Source organism: Rhopalosiphum padi, unplaced genomic scaffold (assembly GCF_020882245.1).
Source record: "Rhopalosiphum padi isolate XX-2018 unplaced genomic scaffold, ASM2088224v1 scaffold1, whole genome shotgun sequence".
In the NCBI taxonomy this organism is placed as follows: Eukaryota; Metazoa; Arthropoda; class Insecta; order Hemiptera; family Aphididae; genus Rhopalosiphum; species Rhopalosiphum padi.
Window position 1 is genome coordinate 2,855,454 of NW_026869996.1, and position 20,742 is coordinate 2,876,195.

A 20,742-nucleotide genomic window follows, 5' to 3' on the forward strand; every position below is an offset into this window, starting at 1 on the left:
TGTTAAGGAAAAATGTTAAATTTAATTTAATTGATGGATTTAAATCAATTATTATGGGTTTTTTTTGATGAATTAATGGTTTTTTTAATACATTTTAAGGAAATTTCTGGTTTTTAATCATTTATTATGGGGGTTTGTTAAGGAAAAATGTTAAATTTAATTTATTTGATGGATTTAAATCAATTATTATGGGGTTTTTTGATGAATAATGTTTTTTAATACATATTAGGAAATTTCTGGTTTTTAATCATTTATGATGGGGGTTTGTTAGGGAAAAATGTTAAATTTAATGTATTTGATGGTTTTAAATCTTTATTATTGGGGGTTGTTAAGGAAAAATGTTAAATTTAATTTATTTGATGGATTTAAATCAATTATTATGGGGTTTTTTGATGAATTAATGGTTTTTTTAATACATTTTAAGGAAATTTCCTGGTTTTTAATCATTTATTATGGGGGGTTGTTAAGGAAAAATGTTAAATTTAATTTAATTGATGGATTTAAATCAATTATTATGGGTTTTTTTGATGAATTAATGGTTTTTTTTAATACATTTTAAGGAAATTTCTGGTTTTTAATCATTTATTATGGGGGTTTGTTAAGGAAAAATGTTAAATTTAATGTATTTGATGGTTTTAAATCGTTTATTATTAGGGGTTGTTAAGGAAAAATGTTAAATTTAATGTATTTGATGGTTTTAAATCGGTTATTATTGGGGGTTGTTAAGGAAAAATGTTAAATTTAATTTATTTGATGGATATAAATCAATTATTATGGGGTTTTTTGATGAATTAATGGTTTTTTTAATAAATTTTAAGGAAATTTCTTGTTTTTAATCTTATATTATGGGGGGTTGTTAAGGAAAAAGTTAAATTTAATTTATTTCAAAGATTTAAATCAATTATTATGGGTTTTTTGATGAATTAATGGTTTTTTTAATAAATTTTAAGGAAATTTCTGGTTTTTAATCATTTATTATGGGGGTTGTTAAGGAAAAATGTTAAATTTAATTTATTTGATGGATTTAAATCAATTATTATGGGGTTTTTTGATGAATTAATGGTTTTTTTAATACATTTTAAGGAAATTTCTGGTTTTTAATAATTTATTATGGGGGTTTGTTAAGGAAAAATGTTAAATTTAATTTATTTGATGGATTTAAATCAATTATTATGGGGTTTTTTGATGAATTAATGGTTTTTTAATAAATTTTAAGGAAATTTCTGGTTTTTAATCATTTATTGTGGGGGGTTGTTAAGGAAAAAATGTTAAATTTAATTTAATTGATGGATTTAAATCAATTATTATGGGTTTTTTTGATGAATTAATGGTTTTTTTAATACATTTTAAGGAAATTTCTGGTTTTAAATCGTTATTATTGGGGGGGTTGTTAAGGAAAAATGTTAAATTTAATGTATTTGATGGTTTTAAATCGGTTATTATTGGGGGTTGTTAAGGAAAAATGTTAAATTTAATGTATTTGATGGTTTTAAATCGGTTATTATTGGGGGTTGTTAAGGAAAAATGTTAAATTTAATTATTTGATGGATATAAATCAATTATTATGGGGTTTTTTGATGAATTAATGGTTTTTTTAATACATTTTAAGGAAATTTCTGGTTTTTAATCATTTTATTATGGGGGGTTGTTAAGGAAAAATGTTAAATTTAATGTATTTGATGGTTTTAAATCGGTTATTATTGGGGGTTGTTAAGGAAAAATGTTAAATTTAATGTATTTGATGGTTTTAAATCGGTTATTATTAGGGGGTTGTTAAGGAAAAATGTTAAATTTAATTTATTTGATGGATTTAAATCAATTATTATGGGGTTTTTTGATGAATTAATGGTTTTTTTAATACATATTAAGGAAATTTCTGGTTTTTAAATCATTTATGATGGGGGTTTGTTAAGGAGAAATGTTAAATTTAATGTATTTGATGGTTTTAAAATCTTTATTATTGGGGGTTGTTAAGGAAAAATGTTAAATTTAATTTATTTGATGGATTTAAATCAATTATTATGGGGTTTTTTGATGAATTAATGGTTTTTTTAATACATTTTAAGGAAATTTCTGGTTTTTAATCATTTATTATGGGGGTTTGTTAAGGAAAAATGTTAAATTTAATGTATTTGATGGTTTTAAATCGGTTATTATTGGGGGTTGTTAAGGAAAAATGTTAAATTTAATGTATTTGATGGTTTTAAATCGGTTATTATTAGGGGTTGTTAAGGAAAAATGTTAAATTTAATTTATTTGATGGATTTAAATCAATTATTATGGGGTTTTTTGATGAATTAATGGCTTTTTTAATACATATTAAGGAAATTTCTGGTTTTTAATCATTTATGATGGGAGTTTGTTAAGGAAAATGTTAAATTTAATTTATTTGATGGATTTAAATCAATTATTATGGGGTTTTTTGATGAATTAATGGTTTTTTTAATAAATTTTAAGGAAATTTCTGGTTTTTAATCATTTATTATGGGGGGTTGTTAAGGAAAAATGTTAATTTAATTTAATTGATGGATTTAAATCAATTATTATGGGGTTTTTTTGATGAATTAATGGTTTTTTTAATACATTTTAAGGAAATTTCTGGTTTTAAATCGTTATTATTGGGGGTTGTTAAGGAAAAATGTTAAATTTAATGTATTTGATGGTTTTAAATCGGTTATTATTGGGGGTTGTTAAGGAAAAATGTTAAATTTAATGTATTTGATGGTTTTAAATCGGTTATTATTAGGGGTTTTTGAGGAAAAATGTTAAATTTAATTTATTTGATGGATTTAAATCAATTATTATGGGGTTTTTTGATGAATTAATGGTTTTTTTTAATACATATTAAGGAAATTTCTGGTTTTTAATCATTTATGATGGGGGTTTGTTAAGGAAAAATGTTAAATTTAATGTATTTGATGGTTTTTAATCGGTTATTATTGGGGGTTGTTAAGGAAAAATGTTAAATTTAATGTATTTGATGGTTTTAAATCGGTTATTATTGGGGGTTGTTAAGGAAAAATGTTAAATTTAATGTATTTGATGGTTTTTAAATCGGTTATTATTAGGGGTTGTTAAGGAAAAATGTTAAATTTAATTTATTTGATGGATTTAAATCAATTATTATGGGGTTTTTTGATGAATTAATGGTTTTTTTAATACATATTAAGGAAATTTCTGGTTTTTAATCATTTATGATGGGGGTTTGTTAAGGTAAAATGTTAAATTTAATGTATTTGATGGTTTTAAATCTTTATTATTGGGGGTTGTTAAGGAAAAATGTTAAATTTAATTTATTTGATGGATTTAAATCAATTATTATGGGGTTTTTTGATGAATTAATGGTTTTTTTTAATACATTTTAAGGAAATTTCTGGTTTTTAATCATTTATTATGGGGTTTGTTAAGGAAAAATGTTAAATTTAATGTATTTGATGGTTTTAAATCGGTTATTATTGGGGGTTGTTAAGGAAAAATGTTAAATTTAATGTATTTGATGGTTTTAAATCGGTTATTATTAGGGGTTGTTAAGGAAAAATGTTAAATTTAATTTATTTGATGGATTTAAATCAATTATTATGGGGTTTTTTGATGAATTAATGGCTTTTTTAATACATATTAAGGAAATTTCTGGTTTTTAATCATTTATGATGGGGGTTTGTTAAGGAAAAATGTTAAATTTAATTTATTTGATGGATTTAAATCAATTATTATGGGGTTTTTTGATGAATTAATGGGTTTTTTTAATAAATTTTAAGGAAATTTCTGGTTTTTAATCATTTATTATGGGGGGTTGTTAAGGAAAAATGTTAAATTTAATTTAATTGATGGATTTAAATCAATTATTATGGGTTTTTTTGATGAATTAATGGTTTTTTTAATACATTTTAAGGAAATTTCTGGTTTTTAATCATTTATTATGGGGGTTTGTTAAGGAAAAATGTTAAATTTAATGTATTTGATGGTTTTAAATCGTTTATTATTAGGGGTTGTTAAGGAAAAATGTTAAATTTAATGTATTTGATGGTTTTAAATCGGTTATTATTGGGGGTTGTTAAGGAAAAAATGTTAAATTTAATTTATTTGATGGATATAAATTAATTATTATGGGGTTTTTTGATGAATTAATGGTTTTTTAATAAATTTTAAGGAAATTTCTTGTTTTTAATCTTATATTATGGGGGGTTGTTAAGGAAAAATGTTAAATTTAATTTATTTCAAAGATTTAAATCAATTATTATGGGTTTTTTTGATGAATTAATGGTTTTTTTAATAAATTTTAAGGAAATTTCTGGTTTTTAATCATTTATTATGGGGGTTGTTAAGGAAAAATGTTAAATTTAATTTATTTGATGGATTTAAATCAATTATTATGGGGTTTTTTGATGAATTAATGGTTTTTTTAATACATTTTAAGGAAATTTCTGGTTTTTAATAATTTATTATGGGGGTTTGTTAAGGAAAAATGTTAAATTTAATTTATTTGATGGATTTAAATCAATTATTATGGGGTTTTTTGATGAATTAATGGTTTTTTTAATAAATTTTAAGGAAATTTCTGGTTTTTAATCATTTATTATGGGGGGTTGTTAAGGAAAAATGTTAAATTTAATTTAATTGATGGATTTAAATCAATTATTATGGGTTTTTTTTGATGAATTAATAGTTTTTTTAATACATTTTAAGGAAATTTCTGGTTTTAAATCGTTTATTATTGGGGGTTGTTAAGGAAAAATGTTAAATTTAATGTATTTGATGGTTTTAAATCGGTTATTATTGGGGGTTGTTAAGGAAAAATGTTAAATTTAATGTATTGATGGTTTTAAATCGGTTATTATTAGGGGTTGTTAAGGAAAAATGTTAAATTTAATTTATTTGATGGATTTAAATCAATTATTATGGGGTTTTTTGATGAATTAATGGCTTTTTTAATACATATTAAGGAAATTTCTGGTTTTTAATCATTTATGATGGGGGTTTGTTAAGGAAAAATGTTAAATTTAATTTATTCTGATGGATTTAAATCAATTATTATGGGGTTTTTTGATGAATTAATGGTTTTTTTAATAAATTTTAAGGAAATTTCTGGTTTTTAATCATTTATTATGGTGGGTTGTTAAGGAAAAATGTTAAATTTAATTTAATTGATGGATTTAAATCAATTATTATGGGTTTTTTTGATGAATTAATGGTTTTTTTAATACATTTTAAGGAAATTTCTGGTTTTTAATCATTTATTATGGGGGTTTGTTAAGGAAAAATGTTAAATTTAATGTATTTGATGGTTTTAAATCGTTTATTATTAGGGGTTGTTAAGGAAAAATGTTAAATTTAATGTATTTGATGGTTTTAAATCGGTTATTATTGGGGGTTGTTAAGGAAAAATGTTAAATTTAATTTATTTGATGGATAAAAATCAATTATTATGGGGTTTTTTGATGAATTAATGGTTTTTTTAATAAATTTTAAGGAAATTTCTTGTTTTTAATCTTATATTATGGGGGGTTGTTAAGGAAAAATGTTAAATTTAATTTATTTCAAAGATTTAAATCAATTATTATGGGTTTTTTTGATGAATTAATGGTTTTTTTTAATAAATTTTAAGGAAATTTCTGGTTTTTAATCATTTATTATGGGGGTTGTTAAGGAAAAATGTTAAATTTAATTTATTTGATGGATTTAAATCAATTATTATGGGGTTTTTTGATGAATTAATGGTTTTTTTAATACATTTTAAGGAAATTTCTGGTTTTTAATAATTTATTATGGGGGTTTGTTAAGGAAAAATGTTAAATTTAATTTATTTGATGGATTTAAATCAATTATTATGGGGTTTTTTGATGAATTAATGGTTTTTTTAATAAATTTTAAGGAAATTTCTGGTTTTTAATCATTTATTATGGGGGGTTGTTAAGGAAAAATGTTAAATTTAATTTAATTGATGGATTTAAATCAATTATTATGGGTTTTTTTGATGAATTAATGGTTTTTTTAATACATTTTAAGGAAATTTCTGGTTTTAAATCGTTTATTATTGGGGGTTGTTAAGGAAAAATGTTAAATTTAATGTATTTGATGGTTTTAAATCGGTTATTATTGGGGGTTGTTAAGGAAAAATGTTAAATTTAATTTATTTGATGGATTTAAATCAATTATTATGGGGTTTTTTGATGAATTAATGGTTTTTTTAATACATATTAAGGAAATTTCTGGTTTTTTAATCATTTATGATGGGGGTTTGTTAGGGAAAAATGTTAAATTTAATGTATTTGATGGTTTTAAATCTTTATTATTGGGGGTTGTTAAGGAAAAATGTTAAATTTAATTTATTTGATGGATTTAAATCAATTATTATGGGGTTTTTTGATGAATTAATGGTTTTTTTAATACATTTTAAGGAAATTTCTGGTTTTTAATCATTTATTATGGGGGTTTGTTAAGGAAAAATGTTAAATTTAATTTATTTGATGGATTTAAATCATCTATTATGGGGTTTTTTTGATGAATTAATGGTTTTTTTAATACATTTAAGGAAATTTCTGGTTTTTAATCATTTATTATGGGGGGTTGTTAAGGAAAAATGTTAAATTTAATTTAATTGATGGATTTAAATCAATTATTATGGGTTTTTTTGATGAATTAATGGTTTTTTTAATACATTTTAAGGAAATTTCTGGTTTTAAATCGTTTATTATTGGGGGTTGTTAAGGAAAAATGTTAAATTTAATGTATTTGATGGTTTTAAATCGGTTATTATTGGGGGTTGTTAAGGAAAAATGTTAAATTTTAATGTATTTGATGGTTTTAAATCGGTTATTATTAGGGGTTGTTAAGGAAAAATGTTAAATTTAATTTATTTGATGGATTTAAATCAATTATTATGGGGTTTTTTGATGAATTAATGGTTTTTTTAATACATATTAAGGAAATTTCTGGTTTTTAATCATTTATGATGGGGGTTTGTTAAGGAAAAATGTTAAATTTAATTTATTTGATGGATTTAAATCAATTATTATGGGGTTTTTTGATGAATTAATGGTTTTTTTAATAAATTTTAAGGAAATTTCTTGTTTTTAATCTTATATTATGGGGGGTTGTTAAGGAAAAATGTTAAATTTAATTTATTTCAAAGATTTAAATCAATTATTATGGGTTTTTTTGATGAATTAATGGTTTTTTTAATAAATTTTAAGGAAATTTCTGGTTTTTAATCATTTATTATGGGGTTGTTAAGGAAAAATGTTAAATTTAATTTATTTGATGGATTTAAATCAATTATTATGGGGTTTTTTGATGAATTAATGGTTTTTTTTAATACATTTTAAGGAAATTTCTGGTTTTTAATAATTTATTATGGGGGTTTGTTAAGGAAAAATGTTAAATTTAATTTATTTGATGGATTTAAATCAATTATTATGGGGTTTTTTGATGAATTAATGGTTTTTTTAATAAATTTTAAGGAAATTTCTGGTTTTTAATCATTTATTATGGGGGGTTGTTAAGGAAAAATGTTAAATTTAATTTAATTGATGGATTTAAATCAATTATTATGGGTTTTTTTTGATGAATTAATGGTTTTTTTAATACATTTTAAGGAAATTTCTGGTTTTAAATCGTTTATTATTGGGGGTTGTTAAGGAAAAATGTTAAATTTAATGTATTTGATGGTTTTAAATCGGTTATTATTGGGGGTTGTTAAGGAAAAATGTTAAATTTAATTTATTTGATGGATTTAAATCAATTATTATGGGGTTTTTTGATGAATTAATGGTTTTTTTTAATACATATTAAGGAAATTTCTGGTTTTTAATCATTTATGATGGGGGTTTGTTAGGGAAAAATGTTAAATTTAATGTATTTGATGGTTTTAAATCTTTATTATTGGGGGTTGTTAAGGAAAAATGTTAAATTTAATTATTTGATGGATTTAAATCAATTATTATGGGGTTTTTTGATGAATTAATGGTTTTTTTAATACATTTTAAGGAAATTTCTGGTTTTTAATCATTTATTATGGGGGTTTGTTAAGGAAAAATGTTAAATTTAATTTATTTGATGGATTTAAATCATCTATTATGGGGTTTTTTGATGAATTAATGGTTTTTTTAATACATTTTAAGGAAATTTCTGGTTTTTAATCATTTATTATGGGGGGTTGTTAAGGAAAAAATGTTAAATTTAATTTAATTGATGGATTTAAATCAATTATTATGGGTTTTTTTGATGAATTAATGGTTTTTTTAATACATTTTAAGGAAATTTCTGGTTTTAAATCGTTTATTATTGGGGGTTGTTAAGGAAAAAATGTTAAATTTAATGTATTTGATAGTTTTAAATCGGTTATTATTGGGGGTTGTTAAGGAAAAATGTTAAATTTAATGTATTTGATGGTTTTAAATCGGTTATTATTAGGGGTTGTTAAGGAAAAATGTTAAATTTAATTTATTTGATGGATTTAAATCAATTATTATGGGGTTTTTTTGATGAATTAATGGTTTTTTTTAATACATATTAAGGAAATTTCTGGTTTTTAATCATTTATGATGGGGGTTTGTTAAGGAAAAATGTTAAATTTAATTTATTTCAAAGATTTAAATCAATTATTATGGGTTTTTTTGATGAATTAATGGTTTTTTTAATAAATTTTAAGGAAATTTCTTGTTTTTAATCTTATATTATGGGGGGTTGTTAAGGAAAAATGTTAAATTTAATTTATTTCAAAGATTTAAATCAATTATTATGGGTTTTTTTGATGAATTAATGGTTTTTTTAATAAATTTTAAGGAAATTTCTGGTTTTTAATCATTTATTATGGGGGTTGTTAAGGAAAAATGTTAAATTTAATTTATTTGATGGATTTAAATCAATTATTATGGGGTTTTTTTGATGAATTAATGGTTTTTTTAATAAATTTTAAGGAAATTTCTGGTTTTTAATCATTTATTATGGGGGGTTGTTAGGAAAAATGTTAAATTTAATTTAATTGATGGATTTAAATCAATTATTATGGGTTTTTTTGATGAATTAATAGTTTTTTTAATACATTTTAAGGAAATTTCTGGTTTTAAATCGTTTATTATTGGGGGTTGTTAAGGAAAAATGTTAAATTTAATGTATTTGATGGTTTTAAATCGGTTATTATTGGGGGTTGTTAAGGAAAAATGTTAAATTTAATGTATTTGATGGTTTTTAAATCGGTTATTATTAGGGGTTGTTAAGGAAAAATGTTAAATTTAATTTATTTGATGGATTTAAATCAATTATTATGGGGTTTTTTGATGAATTAATGGCTTTTTTAATACATATTAAGGAAATTTCTGGTTTTTAATCATTTATGATGGGGGTTTGTTAAGGAAAAATGTTAAATTTAATTTATTTGATGGATTTAAATCAATTATTATGGGGTTTTTTGATGAATTAATGGTTTTTTTAATAAATTTTAAGGAAATTTCTGGTTTTTAATCATTTATTATGGTGGGTTGTTAAGGAAAAATGTTAAATTTAATTTAATTGATGGATTTAAATCAATTATTATGGGTTTTTTTGATGAATTAATGGTTTTTTTAATACATTTTAAGGAAATTTCTGGTTTTTAATCATTTATTATGGGGGTTTGTTAAGGAAAAATGTTAAATTTAATGTATTTGATGGTTTTAAATCGTTTATTATTAGGGGTTGTTAAGGAAAAAATGTTAAATTTAATGTATTTGATGGTTTTAAATCGGTTATTATTGGGGGTTGTTAAGGAAAAATGTTAAATTTAATTTATTTGATGGATAAAAATCAATTATTATGGGGTTTTTTGATGAATTAATGGTTTTTTTAATAAATTTTAAGGAAATTTCTTGTTTTTAATCTTATATTATGGGGGGTTGTTAAGGAAAAATGTTAAATTTAATTTATTTCAAAGATTTAAATCAATTATTATGGGTTTTTTTGATGAATTAATGGTTTTTTTAATAAATTTAAGGAAATTTCTGGTTTTTAATCATTTATTATGGGGGTTGTTAAGGAAAAATGTTAAATTTAATTTATTTGATGGATTTAAATCAATTATTATGGGGTTTTTTGATGAATTAATGGTTTTTTTAATACATTTTAAGGAAATTTCTGGTTTTTAATAATTTATTATGGGGGTTTGTTAAGGAAAAATGTTAAATTTAATTTATTTGATGGATTTAAATCAATTATTATGGGGTTTTTTGATGAATTAATGGTTTTTTTAATAAATTTTAAGGAAATTTCTGGTTTTTAATCATTTATTATGGGGGGTTGTTAAGGAAAAATGTAAATTTAATTTAATTGATGGATTTAAATCAATTATTATGGGTTTTTTTGATGAATTAATGGTTTTTTTAATACATTTTAAGGAAATTTCTGGTTTTAAATCGTTTATTATTGGGGGTTGTTAAGGAAAAATGTTAAATTTAATGTATTTGATGGTTTTAAATCGGTTATTATTGGGGGTTGTTAAGGAAAAATGTTAAATTTAATTTATTTGATGGATTTAAATCAATTATTATGGGGTTTTTTGATGAATTAATGGTTTTTTTAATACATATTAAGGAAATTTCTGGTTTTTAATCATTTATGATGGGGGTTTGTTAGGGAAAAATGTTAAATTTAATGTATTTGATGGTTTTAAATCTTTATTATTGGGGGTTGTTAAGGAAAAAATGTTAAATTTAATTTATTTGATGGATTTAAATCAATTATTAAGGGGTTTTTTGATGAATTAATGGTTTTTTTAATACATTTTAAGGAAATTTCTGGTTTTTAATCATTTATTATGGGGGTTTGTTAAGGAAAAATGTTAAATTTATTTATTTGATGGATTTAAATCATCTATTATGGGTTTTTTTGATGAATTAATGTTTTTTTAATACATTTTAAGGAAATTTCTGGTTTTTAATCATTTATTATGGGGGGTTGTTAAGGAAAAATGTTAAATTTAATTTAATTGATGGATTTAAATCAATTATTATGGGTTTTTTTGATGAATTAATGGTTTTTTTAATACATTTTAAGGAAATTTCTGGTTTTAAATCGTTTATTATTGGGGGTTGTTAAGGAAAAATGTTAAATTTAATGTATTTGATGGTTTTAAATCGGTTATTATTGGGGGTTGTTAAGGAAAAATGTTAAATTTAATGTATTTGATGGTTTTAAATCGGTTATTATTAGGGGTTGTTAAGGAATAATGTTAAATTTAATTTATTTGATGGATTTAAATCAATTATTATGGGGTTTTTTGATGAATTAATGGTTTTTTTAATACATATTAAGGAAATTTCTGGTTTTTAATCATTTATGATGGGGGTTTGTTAAGGAAAAATGTTAAATTTAATGTATTTGATGGTTTTAAATCTTTATTATTGGGGGTTGTTAAGGAAAAAATGTTAAATTTAATTTATTTGATGGATTTAAATCAATTATTATGGGGTTTTTTGATGAATTAATGGTTTTTTAAATACATTTTAAGGAAATTTCTGGTTTTTAATCATTTATTATGGGGGTTTGTTAAGGAAAAATGTTAAATTTAATGTATTTGATGGTTTTAAATCGGTTATTATTGGGGGTTGTTAAGGAAAAATGTTAAATTTAATGTATTTGATGGTTTTAAATCGGTTATTATTAGGGGTTGTTAAGGAAAAATGTTAAATTTAATTTATTTGATGGATTTAAATCAATTATTATGGGGTTTTTTGATGAATTAATGGCTTTTTTAATACATATTAAGGAAATTTCTGGTTTTTAATCATTTATGATGGGAGTTTGTTAAGGAAAAAATGTTAAATTTAATTTATTTGATGGATTTAAATCAATTATTATGGGGTTTTTTGATGAATTAATGGTTTTTTTAATAAATTTTAAGGAAATTTCTGGTTTTTAATCATTTATTATGGGGGGTTGTTAAGGAAAAATGTTAAATTTAATTTAATTGATGGATTTAAATCAATTATTATGGATTTTTTTGATGAATTAATGGTTTTTTTAATACATTTTAAGGAAATTTCTGGTTTTAAATCGTTTATTATTGGGGGTTGTTAAGGAAAAATGTTAAATTTAATGTATTTGATGGTTTTAAATCGGTTATTATTGGGGGTTGTTAAGGAAAAATGTTAAATTTAATGTATTTGATGGTTTTAAATCGGTTATTATTAGGGGTTGTTGAGGAAAAATGTTAAATTTAATTTATTTGATGGATTTAAATCAATTATTATGGGGTTTTTTGATGAATTAATGGTTTTTTTTTAATACATATTAAGGAAATTTCTGGTTTTTAATCATTTATGATGGGGGTTTGTTAAGGAAAAATGTTAAATTTAATGTATTTGATGGTTTTTAATCGGTTATTATTGGGGGTTGTTAAGGAAAAATGTTAAATTTAATTTATTTCAAAGATTTAAATCAATTATTATGGGTTTTTTTGATGAATTAATGGTTTTTTTAATACATTTTAAGGAAATTTCTGGTTTTTAATCATATATTATGGGGGGTTGTTAAGGAAAAATGTTAAATTTAATTTATTTCAAAGATTTAAATCAATTATTATGGGTTTTTTTGATGAATTAATGGTTTTTTTAATACATTTTAAGGAAATTTCTGGTTTTTAATAATTTATTATGGGGGTTTGTTAAGGAAAAATGTTAAATTTAATTTATTTGATGGATTTAAATCAATTATTATGGGGTTTTTTGACGAATTAATGGTTTTTTTAATACATTTTTAAGGAAATTTCTGGTTTTTAATCATTTATTATGGGGGGTTGTTAAGGAAAAATGTTAAATTTAATTTAATTGATGGATTTAAATCAATTATTAATGGGTTTTTTTGATGAATTAATGGTTTTTTTAATACATTTTAAGGAAATTTCTGGTTTTAAAATCGTTTATTATTGGGGGTTGTTAGGAAAAATGTTAAATTTAATGTATTTGATGGTTTTAAATCGGTTATTATTGGGGGTTGTTAAGGAAAAATGTTAAATTTAATGTATTTGATGGTTTTAAATCGGTTATTATTAGGGGTTGTTAAGGAAAAATGTTAAATTTAATTTATTTGATGGATTTAAATCAATTATTATGGGGTTTTTTGATGAATTAATGGTTTTTTTAATACATATTAAGGAAATTTCTGGTTTTTAATCATATATTATGGGGGGTTGTTAAGGAAAAATGTTAAATTTAATTTATTTCAAAGATTTAAAGTCAATTATTATGGGGTTTTTTGATGAATTAATGGTTTTTTATTACATTTTAAGGAAATTTCTGGTTTTTAATCATTTCATATGGGGGGTTGTTAAGGAAAAATGTTAAATTTAATTTAATTAATGGATTTAAATCAATTATTATGGGTTTTTTTGATGAATTAATGGTTTTTTTTAATACATTTTAAGGAAATTACTGGTTTTTAATCATTTATGATGGGGGTTTGTTAAGGAAAAATGTTAAATTTAATGTATTTGATGTTTTAAAATCGTTTATTATTGGGGGTTGTTAAGGAAAAATGTTAAATTTAATGTATTTGATGGTTTTAAAATCGGTTATTATTGGGGGTTGTTAAGGAAAAATGTTAAATTTAATGTATTTGATGGTTTTAAAATCGGTTATTATTGGGGGTTGTTAAGGAAAAATGTAAATTTAATTTATTGATGGATTTAAATCAATTATTATGGGGTTTTTTTGATGAATTAATGGTTTTTTTAATACATATTAAGGAAATTTCTGGTTTTTAATCATTTATGATGGGGGTTTGTTAAGGAAAAATGTTAAATTTAATGTATTTGATGGTTTTAAATCTTTATTATTGGGGGTTGTTAAGGAAAAATGTTAAATTTAATTTATTTGATGGATTTAAATCAATTATTATGGGGTTTTTTGATGAATTAATGGTTTTTTTAATACATTTTAAGGAAATTTCTGGTTTTTTAATCATTTATTATGGGGGTTTGTTAAGGAAAAATGTTAAATTTAATGTATTTGATGGTTTTAAATCGGTTATTATTGGGGGTTGTTAAGGAAAAATGTTAAATTTAATGTATTTGATGGTTTTAAATCGGTTATTATTAGGGGTTGTTAAGGAAAAATGTTAATTTAATTTATTTGATGGATTTAAATCAATTATTATGGGGTTTTTTGATGAATTAATGGCTTTTTTAATACATATTAAGGAAATTTCTGGTTTTTAATCATTTATGATGGGGGTTTGTTAAGGAAAAATGTTAAATTTAATTTATTTGATGGATTTAAATCAATTATTATGGGGTTTTTTGATGAATTAATGGGTTTTTTTAATACATTTTAAGGAAATTTCTGGTTTTTAATAATTTATTATGGGGGTTTGTTAAGGAAAAAATGTTAAATTTAATTTATTTGATGGATTTAAATCAATTATTATGGGGTTTTTTGATGAATTAATGGTTTTTTTAATAAATTTTAAGGAAATTTCTGGTTTTTAATCATTTATTATGGGGGGTTGTTAAGGAAAAATGTTAAATTTAATTTAATTGATGGATTTAAATCAATTATTATGGGTTTTTTTGATGAATTAATGGTTTTTTTAATACATTTTAAGGAAATTTCTGGTTTTAAATCGTTTATTATTGGGGGTTGTTAAGGAAAAAATGTTAAATTTAATGTATTTGATGGTTTTAAATCGGTTATTATTGGGGGTTGTTAAGGAAAAATGTTAAATTTAATTTATTTGATGGATTTAAATCAATTATTATGGGGTTTTTTGATGAATTAATGGTTTTTTTAATACATTTTAAGGAAATTTCTGGTTTTTAATCATTTATTATGGGGGTTTGTTAAGGAAAAATGTTAAATTTAATGTATTTGATGGTTTTAAATCGGTTATTATTGGGGGTTGTTAAGGAAAAATGTTAAATTTAATGTATTTGATGGTTTTAAATCGGTTATTATTAGGGGTTGTTAAGGAAAAATGTTAAATTTAATTTATTTGATGGATTTAAATCAATTATTATGGGGTTTTTTGATGAATTAATGGCTTTTTTAATACATATTAAGGAAATTTCTGGTTTTTAATCATTTATGATGGGGGTTTGTTAAGGAAAAATGTTAAATTTAATTTATTTGATGGATTTAAATCAATTATTATGGGGTTTTTTGATGAATTAATGGTTTTTTTAATAAATTTTAAGGAAATTTCTGGTTTTTAATCATTTATTATGGGGGGTTGTTAAGGAAAAATGTTAAATTTAATTTAATTGATGGATTTAAATCAATTATTATGGGTTTTTTTGATGAATTAATGGTTTTTTTAATACATTTTAAGGAAATTTCTGGTTTTTAATCATTTATTATGGGGGTTTGTTAAGGAAAAATGTTAAATTTAATGTATTTGATGGTTTTAAATCGTTTATTATTAGGGGTTGTTAAGGAAAAATGTTAAATTTAATGTATTTGATGGTTTTAAATCGGTTATTATTGGGGGTTGTTAAGGAAAAATGTTAAATTTAATTTATTTGATGGATATAAATCAATTATTATGGGGTTTTTTGATGAATTAATGGTTTTTTTAATAAATTTTAAGGAAATTTCTTGTTTTTAATCTTATATTATGGGGGGTTGTTAAGGAAAAATGTTAAATTTAATTTATTTCAAAGATTTAAATCAATTATTATGGGTTTTTTTGATGAATTAATGGTTTTTTTAATAAATTTTAAGGAAATTTCTGGTTTTTAATCATTTATTATGGGGGTTGTTAAGGAAAAATGTTAAATTTAATTTATTTGATGGATTTAAATCAATTATTATGGGGTTTTTTGATGAATTAATGGTTTTTTTTAATACATTTTAAGGAAATTTCTGGTTTTAAATCGTTTATTATTGGGGGTTGTTAAGGAAAAATGTTAAATTTAATGTATTTGATGGTTTTAAATCGGTTATTATTGGGGGTTGTTAAGGAAAAATGTTAAATTTAATGTATTTGATGGTTTTAAAATCGGTTATTATTAGGGGTTGTTAAGGAAAAATGTTAAATTTAATTTATTTGATGGATTTAAATCAATTATTATGGGGTTTTTTGATGAATTAATGGTTTTTTTAATACATATTAAGGAAATTTCTGGTTTTTAATCATATATTATGGGGGGTTGTTAAGGAAAAATGTTAAATTTAATTTATTTCAAAGATTTAAATCAATTATTATGGGGTTTTTTGATGAATTAATGGTTTTTTATTACATTTTAAGGAAATTTCTGGTTTTTAATCATTTCATATGGGGGGTTGTTAAGGAAAAATGTTAAATTTAATTTAATTAATGGATTTAAATCAATTATTATGGGTTTTTTTTGATGAATTAATGGTTTTTTTAATACATTTTAAGGAAATTACTGGTTTTTAATCATTTATGATGGGGGTTTGTTAAGGAAAAATGTTAAATTTAATGTATTTGATGGTTTTAAATCGTTTATTATTGGGGGTTGTTAAGGAAAAATGTTAAATTTAATGTATTTGATGGTTTTAAATCGGTTATTATTGGGGGTTGTTAAGGAAAAATGTTAAATTTAATGTATTTGATGGTTTTAAATCGGTTATTATTGGGGGTTGTTAAGGAAAAATGTTAAATTTAATTTATTTGATGGATTTAAATCAATTATTATGGGGTTTTTTGATGAATTAATGGTTTTTTTAATACATATTAAGGAAATTTCTGGTTTTTAATCATTTATGATGGGGGTTTGTTAAGGAAAAATGTTAAATTTAATGTATTTGATGGTTTTAAATCTTTATTATTGGGGGTTGTTAAGGAAAAATGTTAAATTTAATTTATTTGATGGATTTAAATCAATTATTATGGGGTTTTTTGATGAATTAATGGTTTTTTTAATACATTTTAAGGAAATTTCTGGTTTTCAATCATTTATTATGGGGGTTTGTTAAGGAAAAATGTTAAATTTAATGTATTTGATGGTTTTAAATCGGTTATTATTGGGGGTTGTTAAGGAAAAATGTTAAATTTAATGTATTTGATGGTTTTAAATCGGTTATTATTAGGGGTTGTTAAGGAAAAATGTTAAATTTAATTTATTTGATGGATTTAAATCAATTATTATGGGGTTTTTTGATGAATTAATGGCTTTTTTAATACATATTAAGGAAATTTCTGGTTTTTAATCATTTATGATGGGGGTTTGTTAAGGAAAAATGTTAAATTTAATTTATTTGATGGATTTAAATCAATTATTATGGGGTTTTTTGATGAATTAATGGTTTTTTTAATACATTTTAAGGAAATTTCTGGTTTTTAATAATTTATTATGGGGGTTTGTTAAGGAAAAATGTTAAATTTAATTTATTTGATGGATTTAAATCAATTATTATGGGGTTTTTTGATGAATTAATGGTTTTTTTAATAAATTTTAAGGAAATTTCTGGTTTTTAATCATTTATTATGGGGGGTTGTTAAGGAAAAATGTTAAATTTAATTTAATTGATGGATTTAAATCAATTATTATGGGTTTTTTTGATGAATTAATGGTTTTTTTAATACATTTTAAGGAAATTTCTGGTTTTAAATCGTTTATTATTGGGGGTTGTTAAGGAAAAATGTTAAATTTAATGTATTTGATGGTTTTAAATCGGTTATTATTGGGGGTTGTTAAGGAAAAATGTTAAATTTAATTTATTTGATGGATTTAAATCAATTATTATGGGGTTTTTTGATGAATTAATGGTTTTTTTAATACATTTTAAGGAAATTTCTGGTTTTTAATCATTTATTATGGGGGTTTGTTAAGGAAAAATGTTAAATTTAATGTATTTGATGGTTTTAAATCGGTTATTATTGGGGGTTGTTAAGGAAAAATGTTAAATTTAATGTATTTGATGGTTTTAAATCGGTTATTATTAGGGGTTGTTAAGGAAAAATGTTAAATTTAATTTATTTGATGGATTTAAATCAATTATTATGGGGTTTTTTGATGAATTAATGGCTTTTTTAATACATATTAAGGAAATTTCTGGTTTTTAATCATTTATGATGGGGGTTTGTTAAGGAAAAATGTTAAATTTAATTTATTTGATGGATTTAAATCAATTATTATGGGGTTTTTTTGATGAATTAATGGTTTTTTTAATAAATTTTAAGGAAATTTCTGGTTTTTAATCATTTATTATGGGGGGTTGTTAAGGAAAAATGTTAAATTTAATTTAATTGATGGATTTAAATCAATTATTATGGGTTTTTTTGATGAATTAATGGTTTTTTTTAATACATTTTAAGGAAATTTCTGGTTTTTAATCATTTATTATGGGGGTTTGTTAAGGAAAAATGTTAAATTTAATGTATTTGATGGTTTTAAATCGTTTATTATTAGGGGTTGTTAAGGAAAAATGTTAAATTTAATGTATTTGATGGTTTTAAATCGGTTATTATTGGGGGTTGTTAAGGAAAAATGTTAAATTTAATTTATTTGATGGATATAAATCAATTATTATGGGGTTTTTTGATGAATTAATGGTTTTTTTTAATAAATTTTAAGGAAATTTCTTGTTTTTAATCTTATATTATGGGGGGTTGTTAAGGAAAAATGTTAAATTTAATTTATTTCAAAGATTTAAATCAATTATTATGGGTTTTTTTTGATGAATTAATGGTTTTTTTTAATAAATTTTAAGGAAATTTCTGGTTTTTAATCATTTATTATGGGGGGTTGTTAAGGAAAAATGTTAAATTTAATTTATTTGATGGATTTAAATCAATTATTATGGGGTTTTTTTGATGAATTAATGGTTTTTTTTAATACATTTTAAGGAAATTTCTGGTTTTTAATAATTTATTATGGGGTTTTGTTAAGGAAAAATGTTAAATTTAATTTATTTGATGGATTTAAATCAATTATTATGGGGTTTTTTGATGAATTAATGGTTTTTTTAATAAATTTTAAGGAAATTTCTGGTTTTTAATCATTTATTATGGGGGGTTGTTAAGGAAAAATGTTAAATTTAATTTAATTGATGGATTTAAATCAATTATTATGGGGTTTTTTGATGAATTAATGGTTTTTTTAATACATTTTAAGGAAATTTCTGGTTTTTAATCATTTATGATGGGGGTTTGTTAAGGAAAAATGTTAAATTTAATGTATTTGATGGTTTTAAATCATTATTATTGGGGGTTGTTAAGGAAAAATGTTAAATTTAATTTATTTGATGGATTTAAATCAATTATTATGGGGTTTTTTGATGAATTAATGGTTTTTTTAATACATTTTAAGCAAATTTCTGGTTTTTAATCATTTATTATGGGGGTTTGTTAAGGAAAAATGTTAAATTTAATGTATTTGATGGTTTTAAATCGGTTATTATTGGGGGTTGTTAAGGAAAAATGTTAAATTTAATGTATTTGATGGTTTTAAATCGTTTATTATTGGGGGTTGTTAAGGAAAAATGTTAAATTTAATGTATTTGATGGTTTTAAATCGGTTATTATTGGGGGTTGTTAAGGAAAAATGTTAAATTTAATTTATTTGATGGATTCAAATCAATTATTATGGGGTTTTTTGATGAATTAATGGTTTTTTTAATACATATTAAGGAAATTTCTGGTTTTTAATCATTTATGATGGGGGTTTGTTAAGGAAAAATGTTAAATTTAATGTATTTGATGGTTTTAAATCTTTATTATTGGGGGTTGTTAAGGAAAAATGTTAAATTTAATTTATTTGATGGATTTAAATCAATTATTATGGGGTTTTTTGATGAATTAATGGTTTTTTTAATACATTTTAAGGAAATTTCTGGTTTTTAATCATTTATTATGGGGGTTTGTTAAGGAAAAATGTTAAATTTAATGTATTTGATGGTTTTAAATCGGTTATTATTGGGGGTTGTTAAGGAAAAATGTTAAATTTAATGTATTTGATGGTTTTAAATCGGTTATTATTAGGGGTTGTTAAGGAAAAATGTTAAATTTAATTTATTTGATGGATTTAAATCAATTATTATGGGGTTTTTTGATGAATTAATGGCTTTTTTAATACATATTAAGGAAATTTCTGGTTTTTAATCATTTATGATGGGGGTTTGTTAAGGAAAAATGTTAAATTTAATTTATTTGAGGGATTTAAATCAATTATTATGGGGTTTTTTTGATGAATTAATGGTTTTTTTAATAAATTTTAAGGAAATTTCTGGTTTTTAATCATTTATTATGGGGGGTTGTTAAGGAAAAATGTTAAATTTAATTTAATTGATGGATTTAAATCAATTATTATGGGTTATTTTGATGAATTAATGGTTTTTTTAATACATTTTAAGGAAATTTCTGGTTTTAAATCGTTTATTATTGGGGGTTGTTAAGGAAAAATGTTAAATTTAATGTATTTGATGGTTTTAAATCGGTTATTATTGGGGGTTGTTAAGGAAAAATGTTAAATTTAATTTATTTGATGGATTTAAATCAATTATTATGGGGTTTTTTGATGAATTAATGGTTTTTTTAATACATTTTAAGGAAATTTCTGGTTTTTAATCATTTATTATGGGGGTTTGTTAAGGAAAAATGTTAAATTTAATGTATTTGATGGTTTTAAATCGGTTATTATTGGGGGTTGTTAAGGAAAAATGTTAAATTTAATGTATTTGATGGTTTTAAATCGGTTATTATTAGGGGTTGTTAAGGAAAAATGTTAAATTTAATTTATTTGATGGATTTAAATCAATTATTATGGGGTTTTTTGATGAATTAATGGCTTTTTTAATACATATTAAGGAA